This window comes from Oculina patagonica, chromosome 9 (assembly GCF_052425735.1).
Source record: "Oculina patagonica isolate OP01 chromosome 9, crgOcupat, whole genome shotgun sequence".
Taxonomy (NCBI): domain Eukaryota; kingdom Metazoa; phylum Cnidaria; class Anthozoa; order Scleractinia; family Oculinidae; genus Oculina; species Oculina patagonica.
In genome coordinates this window covers 12,266,222-12,279,366 of record NC_135766.1, presented here as the reverse complement: position 1 = coordinate 12,279,366, position 13,145 = coordinate 12,266,222, and the positions used below count along the sequence as shown (strand labels likewise).

Sequence of the window (13,145 nt, the reverse complement as noted above, 5' to 3'; positions counted from 1 at the left end):
CGCGTAGCTTTTCTTTATATATATTGCGAATTGGATGTTTATCTCCGCATCCAGCCGGGTCTTCTAGATGTGCAAAAGTGTTTTCAAGAAAGAGCGCAGGTTCAGCGAAATTGGTATGATAGGAAACTAACAAAAATGGCTTTTGTTGACTGACATTTTAAAAAATATTTTTAGCTTGACTTACCTTTTCTGTATTATATTCCCTTGGTGTTATAAAAGAGATCAATGGTCGCAACCCTTCGAACTCCGTGTCGTTCTATCAACATTCGACCTGTTCATCGCGTTATATTCTTTTAGCGCCCCCAGGAGAAACGCGTTTTTAATATATCATGTGCCATATTACTCCGATAGGTAAGCGTTCTCGTGGTAACAGACCCAAAATATCGACAAAGGAAAGGAAAGATGTAAGAGTTTAATATTACCTCAAAAGTAAAAGTTTTGAAAAGTTCAAGTACAGAATTAATATCAAAATTTGACATAATAACAAAGGGTTTATAAAGCTGTAGTTTTCATCTTTTCATCAATTCAACCGGTGGAAACTGACTTACAAAAAGTTCTAAAATTTTACAAAAGCTTAACAAGCTTAATTACAAGCCATGTGGTTCTCGTTTATCGTAATTAAATTTTTACTTCTCTTAGCGTGAAATAACCAAAACATCACATACTTCAGTTACAAGTATTAGAATGCTTGAAACTTGTATCAACGCATGTAATATCCATTCGAATTTTAACATAGTAACGATCATGAGGATAGGTGTATTAAAGTTGTATTTTTGACCTTTTTATCAATTCAGCGGGTGGAGTGACTTACCAAAAGTTCTTAAATGTTACATATGGTAAACAAGCTTAAATACAAGCCATGTGGTGCTCCTTTTTCTGTAATTAAATTTTTACTTCTCTTAGCGTGAAATAACTAAAACATCACATAAGTTCAGTTATGTAATAAACAAATGTTTAAAATTTGACATAACAACGATGGGTGTATTGAACTGTATTTTTGATCGGTTAATCAATTCAGCCGGTAGAAAGTGACTTACAAAAAGTTCTAAAATGTTACAAATGGTAAACAAGCTTAATTAGTGGTTCTCGTTTTCTGTAATTAAATTTTTACCTCTCTTTGCGTGAAATAACGTAAACAGCACATAAGTTGATATCATTTACAAGTATTGAATTTATTAGCAAACATCAGCAATAAAAAAAGGAATTAAATCACAAAGTTGGCCCACTGTCCGGTATGTGATGGCTTGTGATTATTATAAGTCAGGATGCGGAATTGCCGGTTGTAAGTTGTAGCAAATGAACAATTTATAACATGGTGCGCATATAGCTAGGATACAGAATACAAAAAAGTAATTAAAAGTTTGGAACCAACAATCAATTAACTTTAACATCAGGGTGTCCAATGTATGAATTTTAAAGTAACTTAAATCAAACTCATTAATAATTCATAAAGAAAATACAAAAGAAATTAATGTTTAATGAGTGTCTTCATATCTGATAAAGACACGGCTAAACTTTACGTCCAATTTTCTAGGCCAAAATAACCCCAAATCTAAATATTAGTGCAAGAATGAGTTAATCTACATCAGAAGATTTTTAAGCCGTTCAATAAATTCGCAGTACGTGTTTTATCAAGTCTAAAACACTCGGCTGCGCCTCGTGTTTTAAACTTGATAAAACACTGCTGCTCATTTATTAAACATTACTTAATTCAAACTTGCAATAATACGCCGTTCAAGGTGTAGTGTAAATAAACAATTTGGTCTATTCTTGTCAACCAATTTAAGTATGTCATAAAAAATGTTGTGATTATTCATCGTGGTAGAGTACAATAATAAAGTATTATTTCGTTTGTCTCACGACGTAGTCACGTGTGATGGAGATCGCAACGTTTCGACTGCAACCCGACTGCATACTGCTAGTCTTCATCAGGCGATAAGGTCGACTGGTTGTGCGTTAGCTTATAAAGCACACGGCTGCGCTGTGGTTGGTTGGTTTTTCAACAGCTCTGATTGGTGCATTTCGATCCTCAGTGTTCTGCATGCTGGTGTACTGTTGCTCCCTCGGCGGTCCGCAGTCGTACAGTTCTCCTGTTGTTGTGGTAACCGGTTGTTTCGCCTACGAGTTGTTTCGCTAACGACCAGTTCGCTAACGAGTTAGGTCGATTCGCTAACGTCTAATGTCGTTTCGCTAACGAGCTGTAGGTCGTTTCGCTAACGTATTACGAAGATTCATATTTTATAATATGTACTAATAGAACATAACAATCCACATTAAAGACCCGTTGAGTTTGACGATAACATCAAATTCAGCGACGTAAACACGACAGTTTTTACGTCGTGTTTACGTCGTGTTTTCCCAGTCCTCTGCGTAACGTAAAAGACTGATCAACATTGTAGACTACTATACGTCATCAAAAGTTTATTTCACCCAGCTTTTTTTTCAACAATCGACCAATTCGGGTCGGCTAACTGAACATATGCAAATTACAAAGACTTAAAGTTTAGTGATGTTTTGTAAACAAAGCGACATCACAGTATGATCATCAGTAATTTAGCGATGTTTTGTAATCAACGCGTCTTCATAATTGAATAAAAGTTTGGCGAGGTTTTGTAATCAAAGCGACTCCATAACTGATTAAAAGTTTGGCGAGGTTTTGTAAATGATGCGTTCTCATTGAAAGGTTTAGTGTGTTTAATCGAGCGCGCGCAATAAGAGTTGATTGCGTTTATTTTTTTCGATTGACCGACCTCTTGTGTGTGATATTAGGTTTCGTCGAAGCGAACAAGTTTAATGTTAACATATATTAAAGTTTGCTACGCACCATAACTTTATTTTATTTTGTTCAAAAGTAAGTTGTTTACAGTTTGAGTATCTTAACAATACCAGTTAATCAGTGGCGCGCGTAAGGTAAGCGTGATTTTATTTTCAGCTTTATTATCGACTTTTCTATTGTTTATAGTTGTGACTTTCTGGACAAAGAAAGGTTCGGTGAGTATTTAATCGAGCGCGCGCAATAAGAGTTGATTGCGTTTATTTTTTTTCGATTGACAGACCTCTTGTGTGTGTTGTTGATATTAGGTTTCGTCGAAGCGAACAAGTTTAATGTTAACATATATTAAAGTTTGCTACGCACCATAATTTTATTTTGTTCAAAAGTAAGTTGTTTACAGTTTAAGTTTCTTAACAATACCAGTTAATCAGTGGCCCGCGCAAGGTAAGTGTGATTTTTTTTTCAGCTTTGTTATCGACTTTTCTATTGTTTATACTTGTGACTTTCTGGACAAAGAAAGCTAATTAGTGCCTCGCGCTGGAAAGTGTAATATTTTCTTTTTGTTTTTACATTAATAAATTAAAATATTTTAACAAAGGAAGTAAGCAACATTAGCATTAACCAATCAAATGACCAGTATTTCGATCCTACTTGAGCAAGTGTCTACCTATAAAAGGCCCAGAAAAAATTTTGTCGTCATTCGTTCATTTGAACTGCAAAAGAGAACTAAAAGGAAAAATGGCTCGTCTATGCATCGAGTGCAAAAAACACGTCAACTTGCGTCAGGAAGCACTGTTATGCGACGGCTGCAATAAGTGGCAGCACCGAGCTTGTGACAGTGGGGTGCCCCGAGACATCTATCGAAATGCAGTTAAGACGGGAGAAGACATCCCATGGAAGTGCAAGCCATGTTCCTCTGCACGTCTGCTGATACCCAACTTTGAGAGTACGACGAATGAACGGCCCGGCTCGTGACAACTCAGCTCGTGCTCAATAATTCACTGATTGTTAATAGGAGTAAGGCTTCGAGAAAAACGTGTTTAGGACTTAGGCTTCGAGAGAAAAATGTTTGTAAATAGTTTGATTTGTAATAAAATGTAGTTACTTTGATTACTTTGTTGTTTTCATTTACTAGCGTTAATCTTGAACAAAAAACAAACAAACTAGAATCGCTTCTGAAAAGTAGAAATACTAATTTGAATTTACACTGCACAATTTGCCTTCTGGGAAACAAAATGGCGGCTTTAAGTCTTGCAAGCTTAATTTTTTGAAGCGATTCGAGTTTGTCTTTCGGCAAGAGCGTGAGTTCGATTGTCTTATTCTGTTGATGAAAAAGAACTAAAAGAGACGTCAAGGTATTAACTTAATACGTTAGCGAAACGACCTACAGCTCGTTAGCGAAACGACTTTAGACGTTAGCGAATCGACCAAACTCGTTAGCGAACTGGTCGTTAGCGAAACAACTCGTAGGCGAAACAACCGCAATTCGTTGTTGTGTTTTTTGATCGTGGGCATCCATGCTTCAGGAATTTCAATTCCACTGTCCCTGTTGATATTATTAGGGTGAAGTCTTATGTGAATCGCCTCTTTGACTCGGCGTGTGTACCAGTGCGAGTCACGATCAATAAACTTTACCTCATTCCAAAGCGGGTAGTGTCCGGTGTTGTTGGTATGCTCTGCAACGATGGAAGTCTGGGTGCGTGCGAGTCGGATGTCCCGGTCGTGTTCTTTGATCCTATCTTGCATAGGTCTTCCAGTCTCGCCGATGTAAACTTGCACCTTTTAGTTTACTCAACCTTTTTCATAATAAAAAACACAACTAATCGTGGGAAATACTGCATATACAACGAATTTGAAATAATAGAAAACATTAGCCTTTAGGGCACGATGAGTGGTCTTCTTAGGAATTAGCTAATCGTAATTACTTTTCTTTCGTGTCTGTTTGGATATTCTACTTTGCATTTTACTCAGTTGCATAAATGATTAATCAAGAAAATAAGGCCAGAGACGGGACAGCCGGAAGTACGTTTGCGTTTGCGGGCTAAACGACAATAAGAAACGTGTGTAAACTTGATAATTTAAACTTAAATAAAATATTTGCCAACATCCTTGCCCCACTTTGCTATAAAAAATTCTGAGGCTAAAATAATAGTAAACAAAATATTTGCTAACAGCCACCCCCTTTGGAAACTCCTGAATCCGCCCCTAGGCATTTAACCCTGAATTGCAGCAAGTCAGAATTGAAAGTTTAATCGCGGTTTCAGGGTATTTTATAGCGCTGATTCTCGCTCTGAGGAACAGAGCTTGTGAAATTGGCCATTTATCTATCGGGAGTGAAGATTAAATGAATTTTCATCGTCGCCCAGCGCAGAGTGAACATCATATATAACGAAACAATTCCTTGTATCAGGACGGTTGAACTTTACTCTCCTGATTAACTGTGTCTTCTTCCACTCTATGTCATTTGGGTTAACCCTCGGACGTACAAGCCAACTCACACCCCCACCATCGTACAAGGGGGGGGGGGGGGTGGATGGAACCCCTCCCCGGAGTTTTCGTTATATTAAGGCGTAGCGAAATTATTTTGAACTGAGAAGAAAGCCCTTAGCGTACTCTACAAGATGATATAATTTTAATTGGCTGTGACGTCATATGACGTCACGTGACGTCATTAGAGCCGCCATCTTGGATCCGCCATCTTGGATTTCAACATTTTCTTAGAAAGTCAGAAAATAACGGAAATTGATGCAAAATCAAGCCAGAATGCTTACGGAATGTAAAAATAAACACATCTTGCACTTCTGTTTTAAAAAACTGGAAATAATGAGGAAAAATGGTAAAAATGACGATTTTTGACAAGACCTGCTTGTCTTTATGACGTTGCCATGGCAACGTCACACACCACGGACACATGGTTGACATATCAAAATTTCCGCAAAGGATGAATGAACAGCTACTGAAAGTTTCAGCATTGTAGAGTAAATCGTTTTTTCAAAATTTGGAAAAAACCTTATGGGGGGTGTGGCATCCACCCCCCCCCCCCCCCCTTGTACGTCCGAGGGTTAAGAATTGGAAGTTTTTATTCCGCAACGAGGTCTCTTCGATATACGAAAATGTTTTTAAGAAAGAGCGTAGTTTCTGTGTAATTGGTATGATAGAAAACTACAGAATTATATTTGTTTATCGATAATCTAAAGAATTATTTCAGCGGCATTTACCGCTAAACCTTCTTTGAGCGTTTCGTGTTAAGTGCGATTTTGTAACCTCAGGGATGTATTTTTTTTAAACACCAGGGAGGTTATATAGGTAATATAGGAGCCATATTTTTCCACAGAATAAAATTATTGTGCCAACAATTTCAAAATATTGATAGAGAGAAAAAAGAATTTAAGATGAAGAACTAATATAATTGCCTTAAAAGCTAAGGAACGTTCATTGCAGAATTAACATTGAAATTCAACATAATACCGCTAGGTGGATTAAATTTGTATTTGTTGGCTGTTTTGGCATTTACAACGAAAAACCTGTCTGTTGTTAAATAGATTAAAAATATTACCGGCAAATGGTAAACAAGCTTTATTACAAGCCCAGCGGTTCTCGTTTTCTGTAATTTAAAAATGCTCCACTCTCTTAGCGTGAGATAACCTTAACATCACAGTGGTCGCGAAATCAGCTGAAAAAGCAATGAAAATCACACGCGACCATGATTTAGGGTCATTCCATCGAATTTGAACTGACAATAGACTTTCGTTCAAATTTTGCCTCTGGTTTTTCATCTTAAGGAAAATTATTTTAAAATAAAAAGAGGGGTCCCCATATTCGTTTAGGAGCAGGAGGATCATGAATTTACTCCATAATTCCTTACAATATCAGCTACCGGAAACATTATAATTTGAACCGTTCACTTCACGTTTCGTGGCTGCAAAAAAAAAAACAAAGCAAAAAGTAAAACGCAAATGTTATAGATATACCACATCGACTTCTTGGAATAAGTATGATAATTAGGCATTTTTATTTGTAAATCTTATTTGTTAGAGTTTGTTTTCTTTAGATTTAGTTTTAGTGCTTTTTATAGTTTTTATAAACATTTGTTCAAATTTTTATATTTTTAACATTTTTATATTGTACATAATTTTATTGTCCCAGGGCCTCAATGGATACCAGCCTCGTTGCTGAATGGGCTACCCCGGTAAAATAAAGTTTCCTTACCTTACCTTGCCTTACCTTCATGAACTATCATGAAAGCAGTTGAAATGTAAATCATCCCGCGCTCCCCGAGTAGTTGGCAAATCAGCTGCTTGGTTCAGTGATTCGCTAAGAACTTTACAGAGTACTATATGTTATTCTCTTTATGTTCAGTGGGCTGCAGGGCGCTGAGAGATGATAATTCTTCGGTACACTTGAAAACATTTCAAAAGATTACAAGGGCTTCGGAAGGCAGGCAAATCAACAAACAGTTCTTATATTCCGACGGACAAGTTTTTCAAGTTTGTCGTTCTGAATCCGGTTTAATCTTCCTAAGGGGTAACCATCGTTGTAGTCGTGACATAGATCCTATATTTTGCACTATGATTTCGAGAACGTGGCAGCTTACTAACGCACTAACGCACACACACTTGAGAAATAAACGCTTTTAGTATATACACACTCAGTGATCTTGGTGTTTCAAGCAATCTGATTGGTTCGCTATCTCGGGCTAATGAGCATTATTCACTCCCTACGGAGTGAATAATGCTTGATCCAAACTGAAACAAAATGGCCGGCGTAAACTCGCGTTTCGCCGGCGTTTCTGAATCGCAAATACTAAGAATACAAGAAGATGCTGAACCAGAAAAGACAAAAAAGGCTAAGAAATTTGGCCTGATGGTTTTCAACGTAAGAGAAGACTACATATTTAGCAATTTGCAGCCCAATGTCCACACAACTCGAGTACTAAATAATAACCAATTGCTTACCGTCAAGTCGCTCTTCGCAGAAGAGCGTCAAGTCGCAGAAATGAATACCGCAGATTTATCGGCAGCAACATCAAGTGTTATTCAACCAAGATCCTCCACAAATATTCAGCAAAAAGTCTTTGAGCAAGAAAACATCCAGTTTTCACCACAGTTCTGCAGACATTCAGTAAGCTTATAATCCAAACTTTCAGGTGGATCCTTCGCCAACTGCTCTTTCAATTTTCAATTCAAGTGAACTTCAAAAGCTTTGATTCAACGGTCAAAATGTTTTGCAAGCAGGTTTTTGATCAGATTGCAGGTTTGAGTGATGTTAAAGGACCATTTTGCTAGATTGTGACGAGGATTTTATCGAAGATTAACTAGATTTGCCATGTTTGAAGATTCTGTAAACTGTTTCGCGCATGTCGGTTAGTGCTGCTTATATGTACGTTTTCCACGCATGAATTGAGAGGTCAATTAAATCGACTTTAAATGGTTTCCTTCTGAAAACTTTGAGATCGCTTGTTGTTGAGATCACTTCGTGTGTATATACTAAAACAATTATTCTTTGAAATCTCGGTGAATAGCGGCAGAGAATAATTGTTAAGTATAGAAAACAGTTCATCGCTCATGGAACACGCTTTTCGTAGAACAAAATTCACCTCAGTATCTTGGCGCTTGGCAACCGCGAAAGATTTCAAACTGACTGCGTGAAGAACAAAGGTAGACTGATAAAGATAAACGTATTCCTTCAGATTAGAAGGCAATCTTAGGACGGTGTGGTCTGTTCTTACTGGGTAGGTAGTTTGACGTTTCCATAGGAATATTCGGAGATGACAGGGTAAACCATGATCTCGTTGGTAGAAATAATCACGATAAAAGACTAGAGCAGAAAAGCTTGCTTGGTCGATAGGTTAACAAAGATATCTCCGTTATATGTCAAAAACTAATTAACATATTTCTACAGGCCAATATAAGGAAAAGGACTTCGAAATGTTTCAATTCTGAGAAAAACTGACAGCAGGAGGGGGGAGGGGAGGAAGAACAATATAATTATCCGTTTAGCTAGTTTCTATGAAACTTATTGCACGGCTGCACATCTTGCCAGCAAACTAATAAAGCGACGGTTAAGGCGATAAGGCGAGAAACAGGGAGCTCGGGGATAGATGGGGAGCAGTCTAACAATGCCAAGCGAACAGCGAACAGCGGTCAACATGTCATGATTAACCATGCGAAACGTTGTCTGACCACAGGCTTACCATCCTATGTTTGTGAGGTCACAGCATGCCCATATGAATCTTCAAATTTCTTCACTTATTGCTATTGTAAATATTTAAACTTTCTAAAATCGGCTTTTACGACTTGTATTTGTAATAAAATGAAGTAGAAAAATTTACGCATTGTTTAGGTTTGTTTTTATGCCGTTTTCGTGGCAATTTGAAGCGCGCGAGAGTAGTAAGTTTTCTACTCGTGTACAGAATACAAATATTTACACAAGGCATGCAACTTCGACATCGAAGAATCGGGTACCGCCTCTGGAATCCATGAGCAAAAACTATAACAAAATTAAACCTAAAAACCTAACTATATACAAGGATAAAAGATGATAGCACAGAAATAAATGGTTGTTAAATATTCTGTCTGTCTGTCTGTCGGTTTGTCTGTCTGTCTGTCTGTCTGTTTGTCTGTCTGTCTGTCTGTCTGTCTGTCTGTCTGTCTGTCTGTCTGTCCGTAAACCTGTCTTTCAGTCTCTTAATCTTCAGACTCATGGGGAAACCAAAGGAATCTGAATAAATCTGATACTTTTAACTCAAAATTTAGTGAAAGAATCGTAACGAGAGGTAATTCAGTTGCATTTTCTAACTGGATAATTCGACTTTTAGTATGTTTAACGAAATTTATAATTTTCCATTGGGTTTTCATGGTTGCAAGGTACTCATTCATTACTCAGGCATTATATATTCTCATTATATATTATAGCTCATACCGAAAACTTCGTTTTTTACAATTTCAACAATCAATAATCACAGACTCAGACAAGTTAACCCTTGACGTACCGCTCACTTCAGAAGACTGCAGATTCAGGGAGGCAAGCGTGGCCGAGTGATTAAGGGCGCTGGTGTTGTAATCTGGAGGTCCCCGGTTTATTTTTATTTTTATACAGCTAATTCGAGAACTGAGGTTGTCGGAAAAAAGTACAAAGGTGCAAGCGACAAGGCTGAAAGGTGGTCTGGGTATTCAATAGAATTTTGCACATTGGCCAACTGGAAATTAACAAGCTTGTATTTTTGTTCGTGAGGATTTTGTTTTTCCTCTCCGGAGGCCTTTTTCTGTAGCTTTACTTTTACTGTCGCATGTCTTTGAGTTTTGAAAATTCTTCCAAAATTCAGCGTGACTAGAAGTACCATGTTTCAACATGTCTGAAAAGAAAGAAAACGTGCAAATTCGCGTTTGTCATGTCGCCATCTTTTTAGTATTCAGCACGTGCAGTAGCTCTCTACTTCTACTCATACTACCTTTCGGTCTTACAAGTGCACTTTTGTGCCTTTCCCGACAACCTTTCTCGAACTAGCTGTATCCCTTCATTGCTTTGTGGGTTCCACCATGTTGGTTCTGGTATGTCTCACAAAGGAAGACGTCCAGGGATATCGAATTGTCTTTAAAAGACTTTATTGTTAGAATTTGGGATTTATTCATTCAAGCTTTTTAATATTTTTTGTTGCTGACTATTGTTGAATTTTTGCTTTTCTCTTATTTTCCTGTGGTTAAAATCATGTTTGTGTGAATGGGATACTCTGAGGTCTAATGATTACTGCATTGAGGGGGTGCGGGGATGGCGCAGTGGTGAGAGCACTCGCCTCCCACCAATGTGGCCCGGGTTCGATTCCCGGACCCGGCGTCATATGTGGGTTGAGTTTGTTGTTGGTTCTCGTCCTCGCTCCGAGGGTTTTTCTCCGGGTTCTCCGGTTTTCCTCCCTCCGCAAAAATCAACATTACTAAATTCTAATTCGATCTTTAACAGTCCTACGTCTTATACATGAGCCTCTGGCTCGGACACTGAGGGTAACCTCGTCCTGCGTATGGACTTTAAAATTGTATTTTATTTTTTTTTTTTACATTTGAATAAACTCCTACACGATCCCGAGGTTCGAGTCGAGCCCTGACCAGGGTCATTGTGTTGTGTTCTTGAGCAAGACACTTGTTTCTTACGGCGCTTCTTTACCCAGGAAATCGGTGTGATAGAAAACTTCGGTGTGATAGAAAAGTACAGAATTACATTTATTGATCAGTAATCTATAGAGGATAATACATGATGGTTGCGCGGAGTTATGAAATTTATCTTCGAGTGAGCGCAGCGAACGAGTGCCATATCGATTTGAACACGAAAAGATAAATTTCATATCTCCAAGCAACCATGTATTATTCTTTTTATTATATAGACGTACTAATTACGATGTTTTTGACGATTTTCCGAAGATTTCCGACCATTTTCCGAAGATTTTCGAAGATTTTCGAAGATTTTCAAGATGTTGTCCGAAGGTCGTTCGAATGTTTCCGATCATTTCCCGAAAATTTACGAAGATTGCCAAGGAAGATCCGAAGAAGTTTGGACTTAATATCGATTAACTTTGGCTCATTGGGCATTGAAACATGGCAAAATCTGCGAGCTGATTGGTCAACAATGATATCACACATGTGTGGATATCATTTTTATCCACACATGTGTGATACCATTTTTGTCGATTTTCTGCCACTCGCTATAACACTGCAGTTTATATAATAAAAATAATTATTTCAGCAGCACTTTCCTTCTCTGTGGGAGGCGCGGTGGCCTTATGGTTAGCGCGCTCGACTCCGAGTCGAACGCCCCTGGGTTCCAGCCCTTGCCGGGGCGCTGTGTCGTGTTCCAGGGCCAGACATATGACTCTCATAGTGCCTTTCTTCACCCAGGTGTATAAGTGGGTACCGGGGAATTTACTGCTGGGGGGTAATCCTGCAATGGACTAGCATCCCATTAAGAGGGGGGGGGGGGGGGGTAGCAATACTCCTAGTCGCTTAATGCTACAGAAATCGAGATAAACTCCTGCTGTATGGGCTACTAGGCTCGGACACAGACTTTATCTATTTACCTACTCTGCGCGTTCTATAAAGATTTGACTTGTGTTTCGTGTTGTATTTTTTTCTCCTCAGGGAGGTAATATAGGGCCCATATTTCTCCATAGAATAACATTCTCGTGACAGCAAATCCAAAATATTGATAAAGAAAAAAAAGAAAGTAAGATGAAAAACTAATAGCATTGCTTCAAAAGTAAAAGCTATGAAATGTTCATTGCATAATTAACATTGAAATTTGTCATAATACCTCTAGGTGTATTCAATTTGTATTGTTGGCTGTTTTAGCATTTTCAACGGAAAAACTGTCTGACTTGAAACAAATTTAAAATGATAAAACATCACAGTGGTCGATGTGATTTAAAATTCTTCAATTTAATCATGTTATGCTGTTAAATCAGCTCAAGAGGCAACGAAAATCACACAGTTTACATATTGTCCGGTATGTAATGGTTTCTGATAATAACTGTGTTGCAAAAATCCCAGGTTTCAAGTTTTAGTAACTGAGAAATTTTGGTTTATCGTTGTAGGCTAATTTACTATAATAGTGTGCATTTCAATTTCTAATTACATTTTACTTATAAAAACTTTAACTCGTTTGAGGTGGTGCACATATAGGTAGAATACAGAATACAAAGTAAAAAAACCCATTAGTTTCAGGACGCGACCATGATTTAAGGTCATTCCATCGAATTTGAACTGACAATAGACTTTCGTTCAAACTTTGCCTATTGGTTGTTCATTTTAAGGGAAATGTATTTTTAAAATAAATAAGAGGGGTCCCCATTTTCGTTTAGGAGCAGGAGGACCTTGAATATACCCCGTGATTCTTTACAATATCAGCTTTCAGAAACATCGTTTGAAGCTTTTACTTCACGTGAAGCAGAAAACAAGAGAGAAAACTGATATAATGCCGTAATCTCGAGTTCACAATTATATCATCAGTATATTTATTTTATAGAAAGAAGGTAGTTTCTAGACTCAGAAAAAGAGAACAAAGTAGAAAAAAGGTAATTGCTAGAATCAGAAAAAGAGAAAAGAAATGTTAAGTCCTCGTACTCGTTTGCGAGAAACGACGGTTTTTCTCTTTCCCGAGCCAAGCAGTAAAGGAAAAGCCGTCATGTTCTTAATGAGCGCGCTAATTACGCGTGATCTTATTACGTATGCAGTAATGACGCGTTCAGGCGGGTTCACCACTTGTGCGTGGGGCACAAAGGTGAGCTACTTTAATACGTGAGTCAAAGCAAAGGAACTACACATGAATATACATCTTTCTTTAATCCATGGGCCGAAACAAGCTCGTTAACATGAACACACCTCGAAAA

The 13,145-nt window shown here is 37.9% G+C and overlaps 1 protein-coding gene across 3 annotated transcripts in view; it reads right to left on the bottom strand.

Annotated features, from left to right (window-relative positions):
• The window catches only part of LOC144666261 (uncharacterized), a 31,884-nt gene that overhangs the window by 12,149 nt on the left and 6,590 nt on the right, over window positions 1–13,145 (bottom strand). The window contains exon 1 of one of the 3 annotated variants that reach the window (XM_078527669.1): window positions 185–264. The exons of the other annotated variants lie outside the window; for them this stretch is intronic. The gene's annotated coding sequence lies outside the window, so the exon portion shown is untranslated. Of the gene's footprint in view, window positions 1–184; window positions 265–13,145 lie in introns of those variants that run through there. 3 annotated transcript variants of the gene reach the window in all.